Source organism: Suncus etruscus, chromosome 8 (assembly GCF_024139225.1).
Source record: "Suncus etruscus isolate mSunEtr1 chromosome 8, mSunEtr1.pri.cur, whole genome shotgun sequence".
Classification (NCBI taxonomy): Eukaryota; Metazoa; Chordata; class Mammalia; order Eulipotyphla; family Soricidae; genus Suncus; species Suncus etruscus.
This window is the reverse complement of record NC_064855.1, coordinates 45,359,692-45,383,948: the sequence shown is the minus strand read 5'-3', so window position 1 is coordinate 45,383,948 and position 24,257 is coordinate 45,359,692.

Sequence of the window (24,257 nt, the reverse complement as noted above, 5' to 3'; positions counted from 1 at the left end):
CATGCTCAACAGATCCTTCTGAGGTTAGCATGGACTCAGGAACCATCTATTAAAGAATTACATTTCACCATGTGGACAAAAGAAAAAAGCATTAGCAGAGAAATAACAGCAGTTTTTTCTCTCATCAAATGACACTATTAGTTACCAGATGAGAAAAACCAGAAAAGTTAAAAGTTTTTAAAATTTAGGATATAATAGAATTATTTCTTCTTGTGCAACATTGTTTTAAGTCTTGTTTATTCCCAAGACTGGTCACAGTGCCACCTAAAGGCTGAAAATTACTTCGTGGTTGCAAGGCCAGTGTCTGAGGATGTACTTTAACTATGATTACCTTTATAGCACATATTCAAGTCTTTATAAGTTAATGAATACAAGTAAAATTCACAGTTGATGTATGAACAGAATTGACCATTTGCCTGTCTCTCTGCTGTCCCCAAGTTTTTTTAATCTAAAAAAATTCTTTAATTGAATCACCATTAGAAATAGTTACAAAATTGTTCATGATTGAGTTTCAGTCATACAATGTCCATCATTCTTCACCAGTGCATATTTCCCCACCAACCTCCCCAAGTTTGGTATTAACAGGCCTACTTAAAACCACTCAGAGGGCCAGAGGACAGAGGATAAAATACTTGTCTTATATCAGGGGTCTCAAACTCAATTTACCTGGGGGCCACAGGAGGCAAAGTAGGGGTGATGCAGGGCCACATAAGGGATTTCACAAAAAAAGTCCTCAAACATTATTATTAACAGTTTTAATGATTTCTTCTGAACATGAATAGAACATTGAGTGAAGATCATGAACAGTTCTTCTGAACATGGCATCTTTTGCCTATTCCTTGCTGCCAGAGACTTGACAGCGCTTCTTCTCACAAATCTGAACCATGTTTGGCTTTAGAGAGGAAGCAGTTGAGACCTCAGTATGGCTTGAAGATGATCATCATGAAGTCTAGACCTGTACTTTAACTTATTGAAGTTCAATGTGGAGAATAACTTTTCACACAAATATGTGCTCCCAAAAAGGCACATGGTGCACTTGAACACTTCAGAAAGCTCAGGGAAGCTGGGGGGTAATTCTCTCAAAAATTGCCCATACATGTTTGCTTTTCCACTAATCTCCCTGAACTTAGCTTTGAGATCAGAGTTGCATTGCAGGTTAATGAGCTCCATTTGAAGGAGGGACATCTTGCACATCAAAGGAAAAGGGGACCACAAAAATTTGGAAAGTGGCTCTGTGCTTTTTGAAGTCTGCAAATCTGTGATCAAATTCCTTCTTTAGCTTAAAAATAGCACCAACATATTTCTCACCACTGAATGGTATGCCTGCATCCACAAGTTCCTTGCATGCTGGGAAATGGCAAAGGTTTGTCTGAGAGAGCTGGGATTTCCAGAACACAAGTTTTGTGGAGAATGCTCTCACGTTGTCATAGGCAGCACTGATAAGCTGCCCCAGGCCTTGTAACATCTTGTTTAGTACATTCAGCTTATGAGTGATGTCAACAAGAAACACTAAGTGCATGAGCCATTAGTGATACTCAACTCAGAAACAGCATTCCCATCCTTCTCCATGAAGGCTTTCACTTCTTCTCTCAACTCAAAAAATCTTTTCAGCACATTTTCCCTGCTGAGCCAACATACCTCGGTAAAATAGAGCACATCTCCATATTCTGACTCCATTTCATCTAAAAAAGCATGGAACCTCCTGTCTTTTAAGCCCCTGGATCTGATTTGATTGATGCATTTCACAACAACAGACATCACATTGTCACACGGCAGGCATTTACTGCAAAGGGCCTGTTGATGGATAATGCAGTGAAGAGCAATGGCCTTCTCTACACTCTCCTCTTCAAGTTTTTTTTTGAACAAGTGCCACCAGTCCATTTTTTTCTCCCTGTCATCTATGGTGCTCCATCGGTTATTATTCCAACAAACCTCTTCCTTGGCAAACCTGCATTCTCAATGGCATCACACAGATGCCGAAATATCTAGTTAGCGGTGGTCTGGCCATGCATTGGAATTATTGTGAGTAGCTCCTCTGTCAATTCAAAATTGCAATCAACACCAGGGACATAAATTGTGAGCTGTGCAGTGTCTGTTATATCTGTGCCCTCATCAAGAGCAACTGAGTATGCATCAAAACATTTGGCTTTCTCACACAGTTGATGATAAATGTCACTTGACATGTCAGAAATGTGCTCTGCCACCGTGTTGGCAGAAAGGCTGATTTTGCTAAAATGATCTTTCTTTTCCAGACAGATAATACTTGCAGCCTGTAACATGCATTTTTTTTAAACAAATTCTCTTTCTGTGAATAGTTTCCCTGCCTTAGAAATCATCTCACTAACCATGTAACTAGCTTCAACTGATGCAACATTCTCTTTGGTTGCTTTCTTGAAGAAATCTTGTTGCCTCATTAGACATGCTTTAAGACTGGCAACCCGCTTGGCTCTCTCATTTCCTTGATATTTTGCACATTCCTCAGCATGTTTAGTTAAATAATGGCATTTCAAGTTGTATTCCTTGTGCACGGTAACTTTCTCTGAGCAAATAAGACATGTGGGGATGCCCCTGTGTTCAACAAAGAAATACTGCATCTCCCACTTTTCCTGAAATTGTCTGTGCTTGTCATCAATCTTTCTCTTCACTGCAGGCTTTGATGAAGTCATGATGAAGGTATGACAATATCTAATTCTGTAATAAACTTCTCTCCCTTAGACCTCCGATAATGCAAGGGACAGCGGGCAGGATCAGCGGAAATGACGTCTGTGCTAGGCACAAAGTATCCGCTATTATTCACTTACCAAATATTTGCAATTAAAAATCACATTAGTAAGAAAAAAACGCAAAAAATCGCATTAAACATTTGCATACCCCAAACGGAACTGCTCGGGGTAGCGAATGTTTAATGCGATTTTTATTGCGATTATTTGGTAAGCGAATACTGCAATATTTGAAGGCCGGCCATGGGCCACAAAATGTTGTAAGGAGGGCAGCAAACGGCCTGCGGGGCCGCAAGTTTGAGACCCCTGCCTTACATGCAACTGACCTGAATTAGATCCTCAGCAATGCATATGGTTCCCTGAGGACCACCAGGAGTGATCCATGAGTACAGAGCTAGGAAACAGCCCTGAGGACTTCTAAGCACGCTCCCAAACCAATCTCATCTCCAGGATCAGCCAATGAGAGGAATGAGAGCTGCCCGACATTCATTCCCTCACAATGGAAGCGTTCTAAAATGACGTGTGCACTTCACAGCTCCATTCTAAGCAATTCTCAAAGAGTTGCTGGACTTGACAATTTGATTAGCATTTATTTGCAAGTATACAGTGTGGCTGCGAGATTTTAAATTGGCAGAAAGGGGTAGAGAGGTATATGTTGAAAGTATAAAAACCAATTCTACATTCTGCTCTTAGTATTTATAGTTGATGGGTGTAGCATAGCACCATCTATGTCACATATACCACATGATGACACTCATTATTATTATTGTTGTTAGTTTGGGGAGACACACCTGTCAGTGCTAAGGACCTACTCCTGGCACTATACTTAGGGACCATGTGTCCTCCTTTTGAATTCTAGCTTTAACCCCCCTCCTCCTCCTCTTGTTTATCCTCCTGTTCCTCCTCCTGTTCCTCTTCCTCCTCCTCCTTCTCTTCCTCTCCTTCCTCCTCTTCCTCCTCCTTCATCTTCTAATAATAATAATAATTGTTATTGTTATTATCCTTTGCTGAAAAATCGCAGGCATTAAAAGGGCAGCTGTTGAAAGTCTACCCCCCTTCCACTCCTTGCCTGTTGAAGAATGAAGATGTGAAGGCACAAGTCACACTCTTTGGGCTATGTCCTGCCTTCCCTATTTCCTGGCTCTGTGACTTCATGTACAGCAGCATGAAGCCAACCTGGGTTCAATTCCTGGCATCTCATATAGACACAGAGCCCCATCAGAAGTGATTCCTGAGCACAGCCAGGTGTGTTCTACCTCGAAAGAATAAAAAAAGGGACAACCCTTCAGTAGATAAGGGTGATGGATATGGTAGTTTATGCATAATTTATGGTAGTTTGTGTGGGGTTTGATACTGGTGGTACCTGGCAGAGTCCACCTCCTGCTGTACCCAATTCCTTCTCCCAGGTCCTACCATGCTGCCTATGTTTGACCTCCTGGTCTTCCTTCTGCTTTCTTCTTCCTGCCTGATTTATCTTCACAGGACATAAACTGACATCTCATTTTTTTCCATTGGTCAGGAATATTCAATGGATTTCCATTGATTACTGGAGAAATATTTGAATTTGGCATTGCTGTGATGTTTAAATACCTGTTTGGCTATGTTCTCTGCCTCTCCCATTTCTCCCTGGATGATACCTTTCTATCTTTCTCACCTTCAATTCTTTCCCAATCTACCCTTCATCACCACAGGAACAATACCTCACCTCATCTTTAAGCCCTCCTCTAGGTAAAAGTTTGGTCTTTCACAATTTTTCAAGAGTGCCTGCACCCGAGAACAGTGTTCACTACTCTCATATTCGGAACTCTGATTTGAAAGTTCCTAGCAATAACCATGTTCTTGTCTGCTTTCCCATTTTTTTTACTAATTTTTATTATAGCACTTTATTCACAAAGTTGTTTATAATACAGTCACTACACACATTAAATATTCCAATACCAATCCCACCACCAGTGTGACATTTCCTTCACCAGTCTCCAGTCTCCCACATACCACCATTGCCTGCCACCATGAAGGCACAAATTTCCTTCATGTTACTTGTTACAATACAAAGGCAAATGAATTACCAAAAATTAGATTAACCCAGAACAATTTGAAATGATTGTTATATATCTCTCTGTTGTTACTAAAGTCAGTGTCTAAGGATTTACAAGGCTGTGGTTGGTGTAACTTGAGCCTTCTGTGTTAATGTCTAGGCTCACTAAGGTTGATAGAAATTTTCCCATCAGATTTATAATTAGGCTGTGATATTATTGAGCTGACACTACTATAAGATATTGAGGTATCATATGGCAATGTGATCATTTGGTCCAGGCTTTAAAGAACTAAAAAAAAATTTGGTAGTTTTGGGAGTTTGATAAAAAACAAATTGGGTAAGAGAATAAAGGGATTGTATTCAGCTTCTGTAGTATATGCATAAAGGGGAATATTTACCATCCACCCACCCACTTTTTAACCACATACCTCTGTGGTATGTGGTATGTTCTATCTAGTACCAAACTACCTGGGATTTATTGGGAGCCTTTATTTTTCTTTTGGAGTTTGGTGACGGATTTTTTCTATTGGGAAGGTGGTGGAAGTTGGCAGGGCTGCTGTTTTGGTTTTATTTTCCCTTGGTGTGTTTTTTTTGTTTGTTTGTTTGGTTTTTTTTGGTGGAAGGTTGTGTGCAGGTGGGATTAGACCATACTTATCCAATAAAAGACTCAGAATTTTCTAACATGTAGTCTGACTTTACTAGAGAGGATTTAGCTAATCATATATTTGATTTCAGTAGCAGAGCTGGGTCGGTTGTTTTTGTTCCTTTCCCATTTTCACTGCTTGTTTGAACTCCTCATTGGTGAGGACTACTGTGTGCTGGATATCCTACAACAGCATTAACCTTCACTCAAAGTTACTAAGAGTGGGGCACATTCTTGAAAGGTGACCAGGAGACTCAGAGAGACAGTTTAGTACATAGACTAGACATACTCTGTACTTTGAGTATATAAACAAGTCTGAAAATGAAACAGCTCCTTTTAAAAATGTCTTAAAAATGTACTTGTTAATACTGATTTTACCAAGGGGGAATCCTCATTAGGATTGAGATAAAATGATCAAAACAAGTTTGCAAACAGTTATCATTTAGGAATGTCTGCTCTTATTATGAACTCATTTATATGGAAAATATTGCTGTACTTTTCTTATTAAGAGGCAGCATGCAAGCTGTTTAGTTTCTATCTTCTATTTGGGGGACTGGAGTAAAAGGCATACAAGTGAATGGGCAATCCCACCCCCTCCCAATGCTAGAGAAGCACAATAATGAGGGTCTGTGCATGATTTCATGAGAGACATTGAACAGAAAATGAGATGTCTATGAAAGTTTCAAGGAATGATTGTATGAGATGGGATCACTTTAGTTAAGAGATGAAGCTTTATAAAAGCTGTGTCTGAGACACTTTATAAAAGTGTGTCTGAGAGAGAGAGAAGAGAGAAAGAGAGAGAGAAGAAAGAGGGAGAGGAGAGAGAGAGAAGAAACGTATTTACCAGCTGGGTTTGAGGGTGGGGGTGTGGTGGGATAATGGGAGAAAAACTGAGAAAATGGTGGGAAGTGAAGAGATGGATGTTGGAACATTGTATGATCAAAATTCAACTATAAACTAGTTTTTGTAAATATAATTTTTATTTTAATTATAGTAGCTTACATATCGTTCACAGTAATATTCCAGGTACATATTTACATTGAATCAGGGGAATTTCCACCACCGAATTGTCCTCCCACATCTGCTCCCATCCTGCCTCCCATATCCTCCACTCTCCCCCCGGGGGCTGCTAGAATGCGTGGTCCCTTCTGTGTCTAGTTTGTTACTTAGTGTTTTTATAACTGTTTGGTCTTGGTGCCTCCATTACTGCCCCCTCTAATTGGGAGGCGGGACTAGAAAGTTCAAGTTATGTGGTTTTGTTTGAGGAAGAGAAAAGTAAAATATAATGGGGTAAAATCGATTACGCCGACTATGAGCAGAGTCATTCTAGAGGCTCTCATCCTTGGTTTGAGGGACGAAGGGGAAAAGAAGGTGAAACACCACAACAGTTCAAAAAGAGGAATCAATTAAGATATCCAGTGAGCACTGCAGCAATAAAAATATGCACCACATAGTTGCCATGGTCTTGAGATAGGAAATATGACAAGGTGCAAAGAGGAAGAAGAGAAAAGAAGAAAGAAAAAGTAAATATATAAATTAAAAAAATGAACAACTACTTCAATATCTACCCCAAAACAAAGAAATCGACAAAAACTAGATAAAAATAATAAAAAACAAAGAAGAAGGATTATTTAGTGTTTTTTGCCCCCCCCCCCACATAGGCACAGTAAATATTAGGGTCATCTGAAACGGGAATCCCCTTGGCCTAAGAAATACAGGGTTTCTCTACCCTTGGAATATATTGTCATGGGATTATCTATAGTCTCCTTTCACGTTCATTTACTCTTTCCCCTTGGTGTTTTTGTGCCGTATGGAAGACTTCTGCTCCGATCTGGATGATAAAAACAGACCTCTAAATCTAGAGGTCTCAGTCTGTGCACAGGTCAAGGAGTGGAACTTATGAAGAAGACTTTCTTTGTGGTTTTAGAAGTTCTGTTTCCACGAAGTCATTTTAATCTGTCTTCTGTGGTTAGTGGTCTTGGCCCTTGCGCTGAAACTCGGATGGAGCCTGGGATATCGTCTTTTGTTATGTTTCCAGAAGACCCGTTCAGTTGCGATTGCCTCAGTCAGGACTCTGGAATTTGAGGTCATGATTGTTGTGCAGGACATAGACCAAACCCTAGACTAGGGCTTTCTTGTTGGTCCCAGAATACATACTGCCCGGTCACGGTTCTATCAGCCTGTCATCTGTACACCACGTTGTTGGCTTTTGCATGGCCCATAGTGTGGTAAGTCTTCTGATTTTGTTTTATCATTACTTGGTAAGGTAGGATAACCTGTTCTTATGTCCATTTGTTCCCAACTTCCTCGTTGTCATGATATCATATTAGAACTGGCACATGTTGAAGTTCGAATAGTATTAATGATGTCCCAGATGGGCTTTGGTTCCTGTAGCTGTTGTGAAGAACTGTGTCGATTCTATGTCTGGGGTTCAGGATTCAAGTCTGGATGGTCGGTGTCTAATCTTCTGGAGTCTAAGATGGATCCACAGACGTATTTTCAAGGTGGGAGATTCCCCTGTATTGTAAATAAGTATGAGTTCTTATCCCTAGTAGATAAGAGCTTGTTTATATACGTGGGATTTCCCCTTTTTTAGTGTGCCTTTGCAGGAAGAAATGGTGCTTCATTATATTGTTGGTGCATTTGGGGGTGAACAGAACAGAGAAACAAGTCACACACCCCAAAAAACATAAAAATAGAAATAAAAATATACATTTGCTCACATATGTATAGTGAAAAATGATTTTAAGTAAAATGAAATAAAATATAAAGAGGTAGTGTTATACAGGTCTTATACTTATGATGGAAGTATAGGTTTCCCCATTAAAATCTGTATCTCACAGTGATTTAATTAAAACAATTTAAAAAGAGAGACACAGATTTTGTTAAGAGATGAGGAAATTGGCGAGGCCATTATCAGGCAAGAGGAACAGTTTGTACGAAAACCAGGAATCAAGAAGCAATAACAGTGTTTAGAAGCCATGATCCTGCAATACATTGAGATTACTAGGTGAGGGTGTGGGTGAGAGTTTCAAGGTGAGATAAAGCTAAAGAGATGGGCAGAAGTCAGATTATGAAAAACCTTTTGCACCTTCTAAGGAATTTGGACTCTTGCCTGAGGATATAAGACAGGCAGCCTCTGAGATAAAAAAGGAAAACTTTCTTCTTTTCTGGTTTGTTTTGAAGATTCTGTGAAGAATTTATGCAAATTTATGCATCTAATGGTGGAATTGTTCTTGTGAGTGTGCACACATGCTCTCGTGTGAGCATGTGCTTCTTGCCGACATTTCTTCAAATGACCTTTCTTCACCTTTCTCATCTTCCATCTTAAGACACCAGTAAGCGTATTTGTAACTTTTCATAGTGTCTCACAAATCCTTCAAGTTTTTATCAATGCTATTCTTCCTTTATTCTTTTTGCACTTCAACATGAGTTATCTTAATTGACATATCCTCAAATCACTGACCTTTTTATCCTCTACTTAATCAGATTTGATGTTAAGTCCTTTGAATACATTATTTTCATTTTAATTGTTCTATTTTTAATTCAGAATTGTTATCTTGTGCTTTATTTGAATCCTATTTCTGTTGGTTTTCTCTATTTGGTGAAACACTATCAGATGTCAGAATGTCCTTATTTCCTCTTTCTTTCTTTCTTTCTTTCTTTCTTTCTTTCTTTCTTTCTTTCTTTCTTTCTTTCTTTCTTTCTTTCTTTCTTTCTTTCTTTCTTTCTTTCTTTCTTTCTTTCTTTCTTTCTTTCTTTCTTTCTTTCTTTCTTTCTTTCTTTCTTTCTTTCTTTCTTTCTTTCTTTCTTTCTTTCTTTCTTTCTTTCTTTCTTTCTTTCTTTCTTTCTTTCTTTCTTTCTTTCTTTCTTTCCTTCTTTCTTTCCTTCCTTCCTTTCTTTCGGCTTTGGAGCCAAACCTGGTGACACTCAGGGGTTACTCCTGGCTATGTACTCAGACATCGCTTCTGGCTTGGGGACCATATGGGATACTGGAGGATCTATCCATGGTCCGTCATAGATCAGACACGTGCAAGGCAGACACCCTACCTCTGTGCCACTGCTCTGGCCCCTTCTTTTCTATTTTTGAACAAATCTGAATCAGCTGGTTTTAGATACATGACAGGAAGGTCCAATGTCTGAGCTTCTAGGATGAATTCTTAAACTACTTTTACTTCCTCCCCATATGTGACCCATACTTCTGTTTGTCTTTATATGTGCTTTGTTTATGTTTTGGGTTGCAAATTGGAAAATTTAAGTTATAAAATATGATATCTCTCAAAATTAGATTCTTCTCTATCCCTATCACCCAATGTTGACTTGGTGTTTTTTCAAATTGAATTATCTTAAGTCTGTAATATATGTCATGTTTGGCCATAGAATTCTACTCACTCAGCTTGATAGCCAAAGAGCAATTGAAGAGAGATTTCCTTAAATGATGAGTAACATCTTATATTTTATATCTTATATGTAAAATATATATAGGCATTTTATATTCTGGGGCATGTCCTCAGTAATAAGTCATGTAATTGACAATTGTGCCTTGGTTTTCCATTTTTGGTTGTTCAGCTGAGGTGAGAGCTTTGGGATCTTTTCATTTGTTTGCTTGTTTCTTAAGAGCACACACACAAACATCCTTGTGAACACACACATTTCTCTCCACATCCCTGCCAGTACTGATTGTTCTTGTTCTTTGTGATGTGTGCCAGTCTCTGTGGTGTGAGATGGTACCTCATTGTAGTTTTTACTTGCATCTCCCTGACAATTAATGATTTGGAGCATTTTTTCATGTGTCTTTTGGCCATTTGTATTTCTTCTTTGAGAAAGTGTCTATTCATTTCTTCTCCCCATTTTTTTATGAGGTTAGAGGTTTTTTCCTTGTTAAGTTGTGTCATTGTATATTTTTTGATATTAGACCTTATCTGATGGGTATTGGGTGAATAGATTCTCCCATTCTGTGGGTGTCTTTTGTATCCTAGGCACTATTTCCTTTGAGGTGCAGAAGCTTCACAGCTTAATATAGTCCCATCAGTTTATCTATGATTCCACTTGTTTGGAGAGTGCTGTTTTCTTCTTGAAGATGACTTTAGCCTCAATGTCATGGAGTGTTTTACCTACATGTTGTTCTATATACCTTATGGTTTCAGGCCTGACATCAAGGTCTTTAATACATTTGGATTTGACCTTTGTGCATGGTGTTAGATGGAGGTCTGAGTTTGCCTTTTTGCAAGTGGCTGACCAGTTGTGCCAACACCACTTGAAGAGGCTTTCCTTGCTCCATTTTGGATTTCTTGCCCCTTTATCAAAGATTACTTGATTGTATGTTTGGGGAACATTTTCTGAATACTCAAGTCTATTCCACCAATTTGAGGATCTGTCTTTATTCCAAATATAATGTTGTTTTAATAATTATTGCATTGTAATACAATTTAAAATTGGGGCAAGTAATGCCTCCCATATTCCTTTTCCCAAGGATTTCTTTAGATCTGTATGGGTGTTATTTGTTCCAAAGAATTTAAGAATTGTTCTATTCACTTCTTTGAAGAATGTTATGGGTATCTTTAGAGTGATTGCATTAAACGTGTACAATGCTTTGAGGAGTATTGCCATTTTAATAATATTAATCCTGTCAGGATATGTGTCTCCATTTCCTTGTTGTGTTTGCTCTTATTTCTTGAAACAGGCTTTTGTAGTTTTTTTTGTATAAGTTGTTCATCACTTTAGTTGATTCCAAGTTATTTGAGTTTGTGTGACACTAATGTGAATGCACTTTTTTTATTTAAAAAACTTTATTACATACATGATTGTGTTTGGGTTTTAGCATGTAAAGAACATCACCAATCACCAGTTCAATATTCCCATCACCAATGTCCCAAATCTCCCTCCTCCCCACCCAACCCCCGCCTGTACTCTAGAAAGGCTTTCTATATCCCTCGTACATTCTCTTTATTAGGATAGTTCAAAACGTAGTTATTTCTTTTTTTTTTTTTTTTTTTTTTTTTTTTTTTTTTTTGGTTTTTGGGCCACACCTTGCGTTGCTCAGGGGTTACTCCTGGCTGTCTGCTCAGAAATAGCTCCTGGCAAGCACGGGGACCATATGGGACACCGGGATTCGAACCAACCACCTTTGGTCCTGGATCGGCTGCTTGCAAGGCAAACGCCGCTGTGCTATCTCTCCGGGCCCTCAAAACGTAGTTATTTCTATAACTAAACTCATCCCTGTTTGTGGTGAGCTTCATGAGGTGACCTGTAACTTCCAGCTCTTTTCTCTTTTGTGTCTGAAAATTATTATTGCAAGAATGTCTTTCATTTTTCTTAAAACCCATAGATGAGTAAGACCATTCTGTGTCTTTCTCTCTCTCTGACTTATTTCACTCAGCATAATAGATTCCATGTACATTCCATGTATAGAAAAATTTTATGACTTCATCTGTCCGGACAGCTGCATAATATTCCATTGTGTATATGTACCACAGTTTCTTTAGCCATTCATCTGTTGAAGGGTATCTTGGCTATTTCCAGAGTCTTGCTGTGGTAAATAGTGCTTCAATGAATATAGGTGTAAGGAAGGGATTTTTGTATTGTATTTATGTGTTCTTAGGGTATATTCCTAGGATTGGTATAGCTGGGTTGTATGGGAGCTCAATTTCCAGTTTTTGGAGAAATCTCCATATTGCTTTCCATAAAGGTTGAACTAGACGGCATTCCCACCAGCAGTGGATAAGAGTTCCTTTCTCTCCACATTCCCAACAACACTGCTTGTTCTCATTCTTTGTGATGTGTGCCTATCTCTGTGGTGTGAGGTGGTACCTCATAGTTGTTTTGATTTGCATCTCCCTGATTATTAGTGATGTGGAGCATTTTTTCATGTGTCTTTTGGCCATTTGTATTTCTTCTTTGTCAAAGTGTCTGTCCATTTCTTCTCCTCATTTTTGATGGGATTAGATGTTTTTTTTTTCTTGTAAATTTCTGTCAGTGCCTTGTATATTTTGGAGATTAGCCCCTTGTCTGATGGGTATTGGGTGAATAGTTTCTCCCACTCAGTGGGGGGCTCTTGTATCCTGGGCGCTAATTTTTTTGAGGTGCAGAAGCTTCTCAGTTTAATATATTCTCATCTGTTAATCCCTGCTTTCACTTGCTTGGTGTGGGTGTACCTATTTAAGACCCTAGACCCACCCATTTCAGGGAGGGGTCTTGGAAACCGGATAGTAGGTGTAACTTTACCTGCGAGCCCCTCCCATTCCTGGGAGGGGTCTGGGAAAAGGTAGATAAGGCATGGACCAAGGGAATTCAGCCCCCTTTTGGCTCTTGGCCCTTTCTGCGCTGCTGGGCGCTCTGAGGAAGATGGCTGAAAGGAGTTTAGATGCAGGGCCAAGAGTAACTAGTGCTTAAAAGGTTATGAGATAGGCCACACACATGTGGTGAATAGGGTATGAATAAAGTTAATGCTTCCTGAAGCCTGCCTGTGAGTGAGTCTTGATTACGCCGATCACCTGGGCCTGGAACCCACCAGCTGGATGGGGGATGAAGCCACGTGGCTGGGGCCTAAGCACAAAGGCCTCCATCCATCGCCATCCAGCCCCATCATTAATTATTTCATGCTACAGCTTGGAGAGTGCAGTTTCCTCTTTGAAGATGCCTTTAGTCTCAATGTCCTGTTCTATATATCTTATGGGTTTGGGTCTTTCATCCATTTGGATTTAACCTTCATACATGATGTTAGCTGGAGGTCTAAGTTCAATTTTTTGCAAGTGGCTAACCAGTTGTGCCAACACCACTTGTTGAAGAGGCTTTCATTACTCCATTTAGTATTTCTTACTCCTTTATCAAAAATTTGGTGACTGTATGTCTGGAGAACATTCTCTGAGTATTCAAGCCTATTCCACTGATCTGAGGGCCTGTCTTTATTTTAATACCATGCTGTTTTGATAACTATTGCTTTGTAGTAAAGTTTAAAGTTGGGGAAAGTAATTCCTCCCATATTCTTTTCCCCAATGATTGCTTTAGCTATTCTAGGGTGTTTATTGTTCCAAATGAACTTCAAAGTGCCTGATCCACTTCTTTGAAGAATGTCATGGGTATCTTTAAAGGATCGCATAAAATCTGTACAATGCTTTGAGGAGTATTGCCATTTTGATAATGTTAATCCTGCCAATCCATGAGCAGGGTATGTGCTTCCATTTCCACGTGTCCTCTCTTATTTCTTGGAGCAGAGTTTTATAGTTTTCTTTGTATAGGTCCTTCACATTCTTAGTCAAGTTGATTCCAAGATATTTGAGTTTGTCTGGCACTATTGTAAATGAGGTTGTTTTTTTTTTTATGTCCATTTCTTCCTTATTACTATTGGTGTATAGAAAGGCCATTGATTTTTGTGTGTTAATTTTGTAGCCTGCCACCTTGCTCTATGAGTCTATTGTTTCTAGAAGCTTTTTCACAGAGACTTTAGGGTTTTCTAAGTAGAGTATTATGTCATATGCAAACAGTGAGAGCTTGACTTCTTTCTTTCCTATCTGGATTCCCTTAATATCTTTTTTTTTTTTTTTTGCCTAATAGCTATAGCCAGTACTTCCAGTGCTATGTTGAATAGGAGTGGTAAAAGAGGACAACCTTGTCTTGTGCCACAATTTAGAAAAAAGGCTTTTAGTTTTTCTTCATTGAGGACAATATTTGCCTCTGGCTTGTGGTAGATGGCCTTCACTATATTGAGAAAGCTTTCTTCCATTCCCATCTTGCTGAGAGTTTTGACAAAGAATGGATGTTGGACCTTATCAAATGCTTTCTCTGCATCTATTGATATGATCATGTGATTTTTTTTGTTGTTGATGTTGTGTGTTATGTTGATAGATTTATGAATGTTAAACTATCCTTGCATTCCTGGGATGAAACCTACTTGATCGTAGTAGATGTTCTTTTTAATGAGGCACTGAATCCTATTTGCCAAAATTTTGTTGAGGATCTTTGCATCTGCATTCATCAGCGATATTGGTCTGTAATTTTCTTTTTTCATAGCATCTCTGTCTGGTTTAGGTATCAAGGTGATGTTGGCTTCATAAAAGCTGTTTGGGAGTGTTTCCGTTTGTTCAGTTTCATGAAAGATTCCTGCCAGGGTTGGTAGTAGTTCCTCTTGGAAAGTTTGAAAGAATTCATTAGTGAATCCATCTGGGCATGGGCTTTTGTTTTTGGGCAGACATTTGATTATCATTTTAATTTCATCAATAGTGATGGGGGTGTTTATATATGCTACATCCTCTTCCATCAACCTTGGAAGATTATAAGAGTCCAAGAATTTACCCATTTCTTCCAGGTTCTCATTTTTAGTGGCATAGAATTTCTCAAAGTAGTCTCTGATTACCCTTTGATTCTCTGTCATATCAGTAGTGATCTCTCCTTTTTCATTCCTAATACGAGTTATAAATTTTCTTTCTCTCTCTCTTTGTTAGTTTTGCCAATGGTCTATCAATCTTGTTTATTTTTTCAAAGAACCAACTTCTGCTTTCGTTGATCTTTCGGATTGTTTTTTGGGTTTCCACTTCGTTGATTTCTGCTCTCAGCTTTGTTATTTCCTTCTGTCTCCCTATTTTTGGCTCCTTTCGTTGAGCACTTTCTAGTTCTATGAGCTGCGTCATTAAGCTACTCAGGTAAGCCCCTTCTTCCTTCCTGATGTGTGCTTGCAAAGCTATAAATTTTCCTCTCATACTGCTTTTGCTGTGTCCCATAAGTTCTGATAGTTTGTGTCTTTATTATCATTTGTTTCCAGAAATCTTTTAATTTCCTCCTTGATTTCATCTTGAACCCACTGGTTATTCAGTATGAGGCTGTTTAACTTCCAGGGTTTTCTTCTGTGTTCCTTTGGAATTCACACATAATTTCAGAGCCTTGTGGTCAGCGAAGGTAGTCTGCAAGATTTCTATCCTCTTGATATTATGGAGGTATGTTTTATGTGCCAGCATTTAGTATATCCTGGAGAATGTCCTATGTACATTGGAGAAGAATGTGTATCCAGATTTCTGGGGATGAAGTGTCCTATATATATCCACTAGGCCTCTTTCTTCTATTTCTCTCCTCAGGTCTAGTATATTCTTGTTGGGTTTCAGTCTGGTTGACCTATTCAGTGTTGAGGTCCCCCACAATTATTGTGTTGTTATTGATATTATTTTTCAGATTTGTCAACAATTGTATTAAATATTTTGCTGGCCCCTCATTCAGTGCATATATGTTTCAGAGAGTGATTTCTTCATGCTCTACATACCCCTTGATTAATATAAAATGTCCATCTTCATCCCTTACAACTTTCCTTAGTATAAAGTTTGCATTATCTGATATTAGTATGGTAACTCCAGCTTGTTTGCTTGGATAATTTTTCTTCAGCCTTTTATTTTGAGTCTATGTTTGTTCTGACTATTCAGGTGCATTTCTTGTAGGCAGCAGAAGGTTGGATTGAGATTTTGATCCATTTCGCCACTCTGTGTCTCTTAACTCATGCATTTAGTCCATTGGCATTGAGAGAAAGAATTGTCCTGGGATTTAATGCCATCTTTATATCGAAATTTGGTGTGTCTTTTGGTTAGTCTTGTCTTAAATTAGGTCTTTCAGTTTTTCTCTGAAGACTGGTTTTGAGTCTGTAAATTTTCTGAGCTGTTTTTTGTCTGTGAAACCATGTATTCTTCCGTCAAACTGGAAAGTAAGCTTTGCTGGGTACAGTATTTTAGGTGAAGCATTCATTTCATTCAGTCTTGTCACAATATCCCTCCACTGCTTTCTGGCCTTGAGTGTTTCTGGTGACAGGTCTGCTGTAAATCTCAAGGATGCTCCCTTGAATGTAATGTTCCTTTTTGATCTTTCTGTTTTCAGAATTCTGTCTCTATCTGTGGGATTCGTCATTGTGACTAGGATGTGTCTTGGGGTATTTTTCTGGGGTCTCTTTTGGTTGGTACTCTTCGAGCATACAGGATTTGATCACATATATTCTTTAGCTCTGGAAGTTTATCTTTAATGATGTTCTTGACCGGTTATTCTTTCTGGAAATTTCCTTCCTGGGTCTCTGGGACTTCAATGATTCTTAAGTTGTTTCTGTTTAGCTTATCATAGACTTCTATTTTCATCTGTTCCCATTCTTTGACTAATTTTTCCATAGTCTGTTCATTTGCTTTAAGTTTTTTTCCAATCTCTCCTGCTGTATGGAATTGTTATTTATCTCATCTTCCACAGCACCAATTCTATTCTCAGCTTCTGTTACCCTGTCCAAGAGCTTATCCATTTTGTCATTCACTTTGTTTACCGAGTTTTTCAGGCCTGTTAGTTGACATGTTATTTCAGTTTGGAGTTTTGTGATTTCTATCTTCATATTTTATTGGTTCTTGTTAGTGTTATGTTCAACTCAATCCATGGTTTCTTTGAGTTCTTTGAGCATCTTCCATATTGCTTGTCTAAAGTCCTTACCTGAGAGGTTGATTAGTTGGTTGGTCATTATCTGGTCATCAGAATTTTCATCTTCATTCTCTATGTCTGATGCTGACCTGCGTTGTTTCCCCATTGTCACACTTGTATTGTGGGTTTTTCTACGTGTTGTGGTGGTATTCATTGGCTAAATGATGTATGCAGCCACACTCCTCTGGCTCCACCATTTCTGGGTGGGTCGACTTGCCTCCAAGGGAGGGGAGTCCTCCGTGGATGAAGCCTCTCACAGGATCAAATTTTAGGCCCGGCATGCAGCAGTGAAGACAGTCTGGAGAGAAATGCTGTGCTTCAGTGATCCATCACAGTTCTTAGTGTGATTTTTTCTTCTCGTTGCGATGGTGTTCTTTCCTTAGAAAGAGAGCAAGACCACATAGCGAAGCGGAGCTAAGTGCTCTTCTGGAGCCTCTTTTCGGCTCACTGCTAAGAGTTTTACGTGACAGGACAGGAGACAGACACACACAGGCAGCACTCACAATTTTTCATAGTCGGGCCCCACTGGGTAGGCGTAGTTTTGTAGATTTTCCCAGCCTGACGTCACAAACAGTGGACCTGGCTTCTGCAAAGTACTGCTTATAGCCGGTTTTCACATTATGAAGCAGTTCCATGGCGTTCCTGCCCTAGATGAGCTTCTGGGAGAGCGAGTTTTCTGGAGACTCTTTTTGGCCCACTCCCAAGAGTTTCACATGACAGGACAGGAGACAGACACACACAGGTAGCACTCAGAATATTTCACAGTTGGGCCCCACTGGACAGGCATAATTTCCTAGATTTTCCCAGCCTCGAATGCAGTTTTTTTTAAATGTTCATTTGTTCTCTATCACTGTTGGTATATAAGAATGCCATTGATTTTTGTGTGTTAATTTTGTAGCCTACCACTCTGCTGTATGAATCTCTTGTTTCGAGAAGCTTTTTGGTAGAATTTTTAGGGTTTTCTAAAAATAGTATCATGTCATCTGCAAACAGTGAGAGCTTGACTTCTTCCTTTCCTACCTGGATAATCTTTATGTCTTTTTTTTTTTTTCCTAATCACTAGGGCAAGTATTTTTGGTACTATATGGAATAGAAGTGGTGAGAGAGGGCAGCCTTGTCTTATACCAGATTTTAGAGGAAAGGCTTTTAGTTTATCTCCATTGAGAATAATATTTGCCATTGCTTGTGGTAGATGGGCGTGGCTATATTGAGAAAAGTTCTTTCATTCCCATCTTGAGTAGGTTTTTTTTTTTTTAACAAATAAGGTTTAGATATTTTTTTAATAAATTTGATAAAGTATTGGGCCTTACCGAATGCTTTTGCTGCAACTATTGATATGATCACATGATTTTTTTTCTTTTTGTTGATATGGTGTATTATGTTGATTGATTTACAAATGTTAAACCATCCTTGCATTACTGGGATAAAACCTTCTTGGTCGTGGTAAATGACCTTCTTGATGAGGAATTGGATTTTATTTACATCTGTGTTTATTAGGGATACCAGTCTATAGTTTTCTTTTTTGGCAGCATCTCTGGTTTTAGTATTAAGCCTCATAAAAACTGTTTGAAACTGTTCCTGTTTCTTCAATTTTATGAAAGAGCCTGAAAAGCATTCGTAGAAGTTCCTCTTGAAAGGATTGAAAGAATTCATTAGTGAACCCATGTGGGACTGGGCTTTTGTTTTTGGGAAGACTTTTGATTACCATTTTAATTTTCTCAGTAGTGAATGGGATGTTTAGATATGCTACATCATCCCTATTCAACCATGGAAGGTTATAAGAATTCAATAATTTATCGATTTTTTTCATGTTCTCATATTTCATGACATAGTTTCTCAAAGTAATCTCTGATTACCCATTGAATCTGCAATATCTGTAGTGGTCTCCCCCCTTTCATTTCAAATCCCACTTATCAAGTTTTTCTCTCTCTCTCTCTTTGTGTGTTTTGCCAGTGGTTTTTTTTTAATCTTGTTTATGTTTTCAAAAAACCAACTTTTGCTTTTGTTGATCTTCTGGATTGGTTTTTGGATTTCCATTTCATTGATTTCCATTCTAAGCTTTGCTATTTCCTTCTGTCTACCTATTTTTGGTTTCTTTTGTTGATCATTTTCTAATTTTGTAAGCTATATCATTAAGCTATTTATGTAGTCATCTTCTTCGTCCCTGATGTGTCCTTACAAAGCTATAATATTCCTCTTAGTATTGCTCTTGCTGTGTCCCATAAATTCTGATAATTTGTGTCTTCATTGTCATTTGTTTGCAGATGTTTTGATTTCCTATTTGATTTTATATCTTACCCACTGGTTATTCAGTAGTAATCTGTCTAATTTCCAAGTGTTAAAGTTTTTCTTCTGTGTCCCTTTGTAGTTCACTTCTAATTTCAATGCGTTGTGATCAGCGAGGGTAGTCTGCATGATTTCTATCCTCTTGATTTTATGGAGGTATGTTTCATGAACCTGTATGTGGTCGATCTGGAGCATCACCCATGTGCATTGGAATATAATGTGTATCCAGATTTCAGGGGATGGAGTGAAATATATATATAGTCAACTTTCTTCCATTTCTATTTTTAGAGCTAGTATATTTTTGTTGGGTTTCAGTCTGGTTGACCTGTCAAGGGGTGACAGGGCAGTGTTGAGGTCTCCCACAACTATTGTGTTGCTATTGATAACTTCTTTCAGATTTGTCAACAATTGTATTAAGTATTTTGTTGGTCCCTCATTGGGTGTGTATATGTTTAGGGGTGTGATTTATTCCTGTTGTACATATCCCTTGATTAGTAGGAAATGTCCATCTTTGTCCCTTACAACTTTCTGAGTCTAAAGTTTGTGTCAAAGCTTATCAAAGACTTCTGTTTTGTTTTTGTTTTTCAGGCCACACCCACTTGATGCTCAGGGGTTACTCCTGGCTAAGTGCTCAGAAATTGCCCCTGGCTTGGGGGGACCATATGGGGCGCCAGGGGATCAAACCGCAGTCGCGATCTTTCCTTGGCTAGCGCTTGCATGGCAGACACCTTACCTCTAGTGCCACCTTGCCGGCCCCTTATCAAAGACTTGTATTTTCCCCTGTTTACATTCTTTGGGTAAATTTTTTATTGTCCAATAATTTGCTTTAAGGGTGTTTGCTTGGTTGACTTTCCTCCAGCCTTTGATTTTGAGTCTATGTTTGTTCTGACTATTCAAGTGTGTTTCTTGTAGGTAGCAGAAGGTTGGATTCAGTTTTTTGATTCATTTAGCCACACTGTGTCTCTTAACTCATGCATTTAGTCTATTGACATTGAGAGAGATAATCATCATGGGATTTAGTGCCATCTTTGTGTAGGATTTTGGTGTCTGTTGATGTGACTTGTCTTAAAGTGTTTCGGGTTTTCTTTAAGGCTGGTTTTGATTCTGCAAAGTTATGGCAGTTGTTTATTCGTGAAGCTATGTATACATCCTTCAGACCTGAAAGTAAGTCTGGCTAGGTGCAATATTCTATGCAAAGCATTTATTTCATTGAGTTTTGTCACTGTGTCCTTCCACTGCCTTCTGGCCTTGAGGGTTTCATGTGACAAGTATGCTATAAATCTTAAGGATGTTTTTTTGAATGTAATTTCCCTTTTTGATCTTGCTGCTTTCAGTATTCTATCCCTATCTATGGGATTCTTCATTGTGAGTAGGATGTTTCTTGGGGTGCTTTTTTCAGGTTTCTTTTAGCTGGTACTCTTCTGACATATAGGATTTAGTTGCATGCAGTATTTATCTCTGGGAGTTTCTCTGTTATGGTATCATTTACTGCTTATTCTTCCTGGGGATTTTCTTCTTGGGTTTCTGAGACTCAATGATTCTTATGTTGTTTCTGTTAAGCTTGTCAAAGATTTCTATTTTCCTCTGTTTAGATTCTTTGGGTAAATTTTCCATTGTCTGATCATTTGCTTTAAGGCTTTTTTTCAATCTTTTCTTCTCTATGGAGTTGTTCTGCATCTCACCTTCCAGCTCACTGATTCTATCCTTAGCTGCTTTTACCCCATTAAAGAGGCTTTCCATTGAGGTTTTCAATTCGTGTACTGAGTTTTTTATACCTGTTATTTCAGTTTGGAGTTTTCTTACTTATGTTTTCATATCCTCTTGATTCTTATTTGTGTTCTATTCAACTCGATCTCTGCTTCCTTTGAGTTCTATGAGCATCCTACATATTTCTTCTCTAAACTCCGTATCTGAGAGACTAACTAGGTGGTTGGCAGTTTTCAGATTATCAGAGTTGCCACCTTTATTCTCTATGCCTGGTGTTGGCCTGCATTGTTTCCCCATTGTCACATTGTGTCACATTGTCACATTTGTATTGTAGATTTTTCTACGTGTTTTGAGGGGGTCATTGTTTAGAAGATGTGCATGGTCACCCTTTGTGGCAGGACTGCTCGCCTTTGAAGAAGACAAGTCCTCGGGGATAAATGGCAGCGAGGATCAAAATTGGCAGCAGAGAGGAGGCCCAAGATGGCTGCATTGCTTCAGGTCACACAGAAGAAACCTTTACTTTTTTTGAAAAAAAAAAAAAAATTGGCAAATAACTCTTTTGCAAGGAGTGAGCTCCAAGTCACATTAGAGTTGACCTTGCAGGTCTTCCAGGGGCATAGGTGATGTCAGGGAAAGAAATTTTGTGAAAATAGATTTTAAAGGTGCTCCAAGCCTATTTTCATGTCTAATGGCTATAGAAAAGCTGATGTTATTATGGTTGATGATTTTCAAAGTAATCATAGAGTTGTAGAAAGGCAGAAGCAAGTTAAAACAGATTAAAACTGATTTTTTCTTACTAAGATTCATCTATATAAAATGACAGTTTTCTAGATTACCCTTAACCTTTGCTTAATTCCTATAGTTCTAGCAAAGTTGATATGAATATTTTTCCATGCCTGTTTTCTTGTCATTATTTTTTGATAAAGATGTAGAATTTCTTATTGCTAACCAGATTTGTATGTTTGGAAGACTCCTTCTGGCCTTAATATGACATTGAAGATAGTGCAATTTGGGGAAAGCAAGTCAGGAATGGAAGGTAGAAATTTTTGTGGTAGTCAGGCAGCAGATGATAGAAATGAGTTCTGACATGGTGGTAAGGGGCATCATATAATGGCCCATGTGTGGTTACATTTCACTAGGTTCTGTGCTTTACATAGTTTGGGGTATATTTTTATACTGAATTTAATGACTCTAGAACTACACTTGAGGTAATTTTATGTGTACCACTTTTAGTACCTTTTTTCTAGGACATACAGATAAAAAATAGCATTAGACCTAATTTTTCAATCTTAATGAGCTTGATTTTTAAAAATCAATAGTCATAATCAATCACATCCCTACATGTCCAGAAGCAGGTTCAGTGATCATACCAAAAACAAAACTTTACTTAGCAAAATTGTTTAATGACAAAGTATGTATTAGGGGCTGTTTTAGTACTGTTTTAGGGGCTAGAGATACAAGCTAGGAAGGAAGAAATCCTGTTTGCAGGCAGCTTATGATCTAGTTGGTAGAGCCAGAGTATAAATAAAACACAGAAGTAAACTGTATCTTATTGAATATAAAGATTTATTTAATAAAACTATATCATATTGATAAAATAAATTTAGTAAACTATCAGATTGAATGTCAGCATGTAAGAGTTAGGAGAGGGTGGGTGAGAGAGGTTTAAATAAAGTGGCCTTATTAGAAAGTGATATTTGAGTAAAAATCTTAAGCTGAGGGATAAATCATATTTATGTTTAGGTGAAGAAAATAAAATTTATTTTCTAGGCAGAAACGAATAAAATTCCAGCATGTATAAAGATCTTGAAACAAGTGTGTCAGGCCTGTATGAGAGATAGCAAGGGTGGGAGAAACTAAATGAAGTAAGGGCATGAAGATAATGAGTATAAGGAAATAAAAGGAGGATTAGTGTGGCTTATATGTTATTGTTTTAAAGTCTTAAAAATTGTGCTTTTTAAAGTTATTCATATTTGAATTTTAGATTTACAATTTTTTTAACTCCAGTCCTACCACTACTGTCAACTTATTTTCACCAGTGACCTCAGGTTCCCTCCTACCCTCAGTTTGCCTCCTTCAAAGTTTTAAGTTTGGTGGTTGTAGTTTGGATCTCATGCTTGTAATATTGTTTGCCCACTAGTTTAGATATATACCACACGGCTGAATGTTTTGAAAAGAGAAGCGAGGCTAGAAACTTGCTGTAACCCAAAAGCAGGTAAATGGACCCAGCAAGAGAGGGTACTGTGTGTGTTTGGAGTCACCATTGCCACCATTGGAAGGGAGATCTTATAGCTCTGGAAATGGGAAGTTCAAAAGGCAAGTTGCCAAGAATGACTAAGTTTGAGGACATCAGCAACAGGAAAGATGAAGTAGTTCTTGCTGAATGGGTGAGAAAGACAAGCTGGGAGGTTTGAGGAATTCTAACGGGCATTAAGTATGAAAGTGTTAGGTTAAATTACCTCTTCATTATCCTTATGCATCTTTTTAGTAGACAGCTGCATGAATACCTCTGTTTTTTAAGGAAGGTACTGGCATAAAAATGGGACTTAGGGGCCAGAGTGGTGCCTCGGAGTCATCCAATATGGTCCCCCAAGCCAGGAGTGATTCTGAGAGCATAGCCAGGAGTAATCCCTGAGCATCACCCTGTGTGCCCCCCAAAAACCAAAAACAAAAGCAAAACAAAAAATGGGACTTAAAGTTAGGAATCTGAGGGAGCAAAATAGCATAAAGAAGAGGACCAAGAAGTGATTATTAATACCTTAACTGTGTCAAGGGGAAAGAGAGGGATGGATGTGACAGATCTGGTCCTTTGTTTATTATTTCCCACATTGTCTGCCTCTTCAGAGATATTATCTTTCTATCAGTTATACTTTCACTGATGACATTGAGTTACAAGAAGTCAAGAAGAAAGCCACAGGTGTGGGGTGCTTCCAAAGCATGCTTGTGCTCTCTACCCTCCCTCGCCCAATTTTCATGTCACCCTAGTGCTACATGCACTGGATGATAGAGATTTCTGCTTTTCCTGTTGAAAAGATTTCAGTAAACATGTCAATTTGACATATCTATCCATCCATCTATCAGTCAATCATCTATCTATCATCTATCTATCATCTATCTATCTATAGCTATCTATCTATAAATTCCTGATGTCAATGAAAACACCTCCGAATTTGCTAAAGTGTGTCTAGCTAGATTAGCTCTTATCCATTGACAAGGGCAGGTTAAACCCAATTGAGAAGCAGGGGAAGAATAGAAGATCCTCCTAATCCTGTAGGGGTTGCAGACAGTCTCACTGAGAGTGCACCCCCAAGTGGAAAATGGACATAGCTTGCTGGAGAGAGGAACAGCTCTTTTTACTTGAATTATGCTTCTTTTTCTAGAGAGTTTTGCAGCCTGCTGAGAACACATTTCTCAGCAGCCTTTCCCATGTAAATGAGCT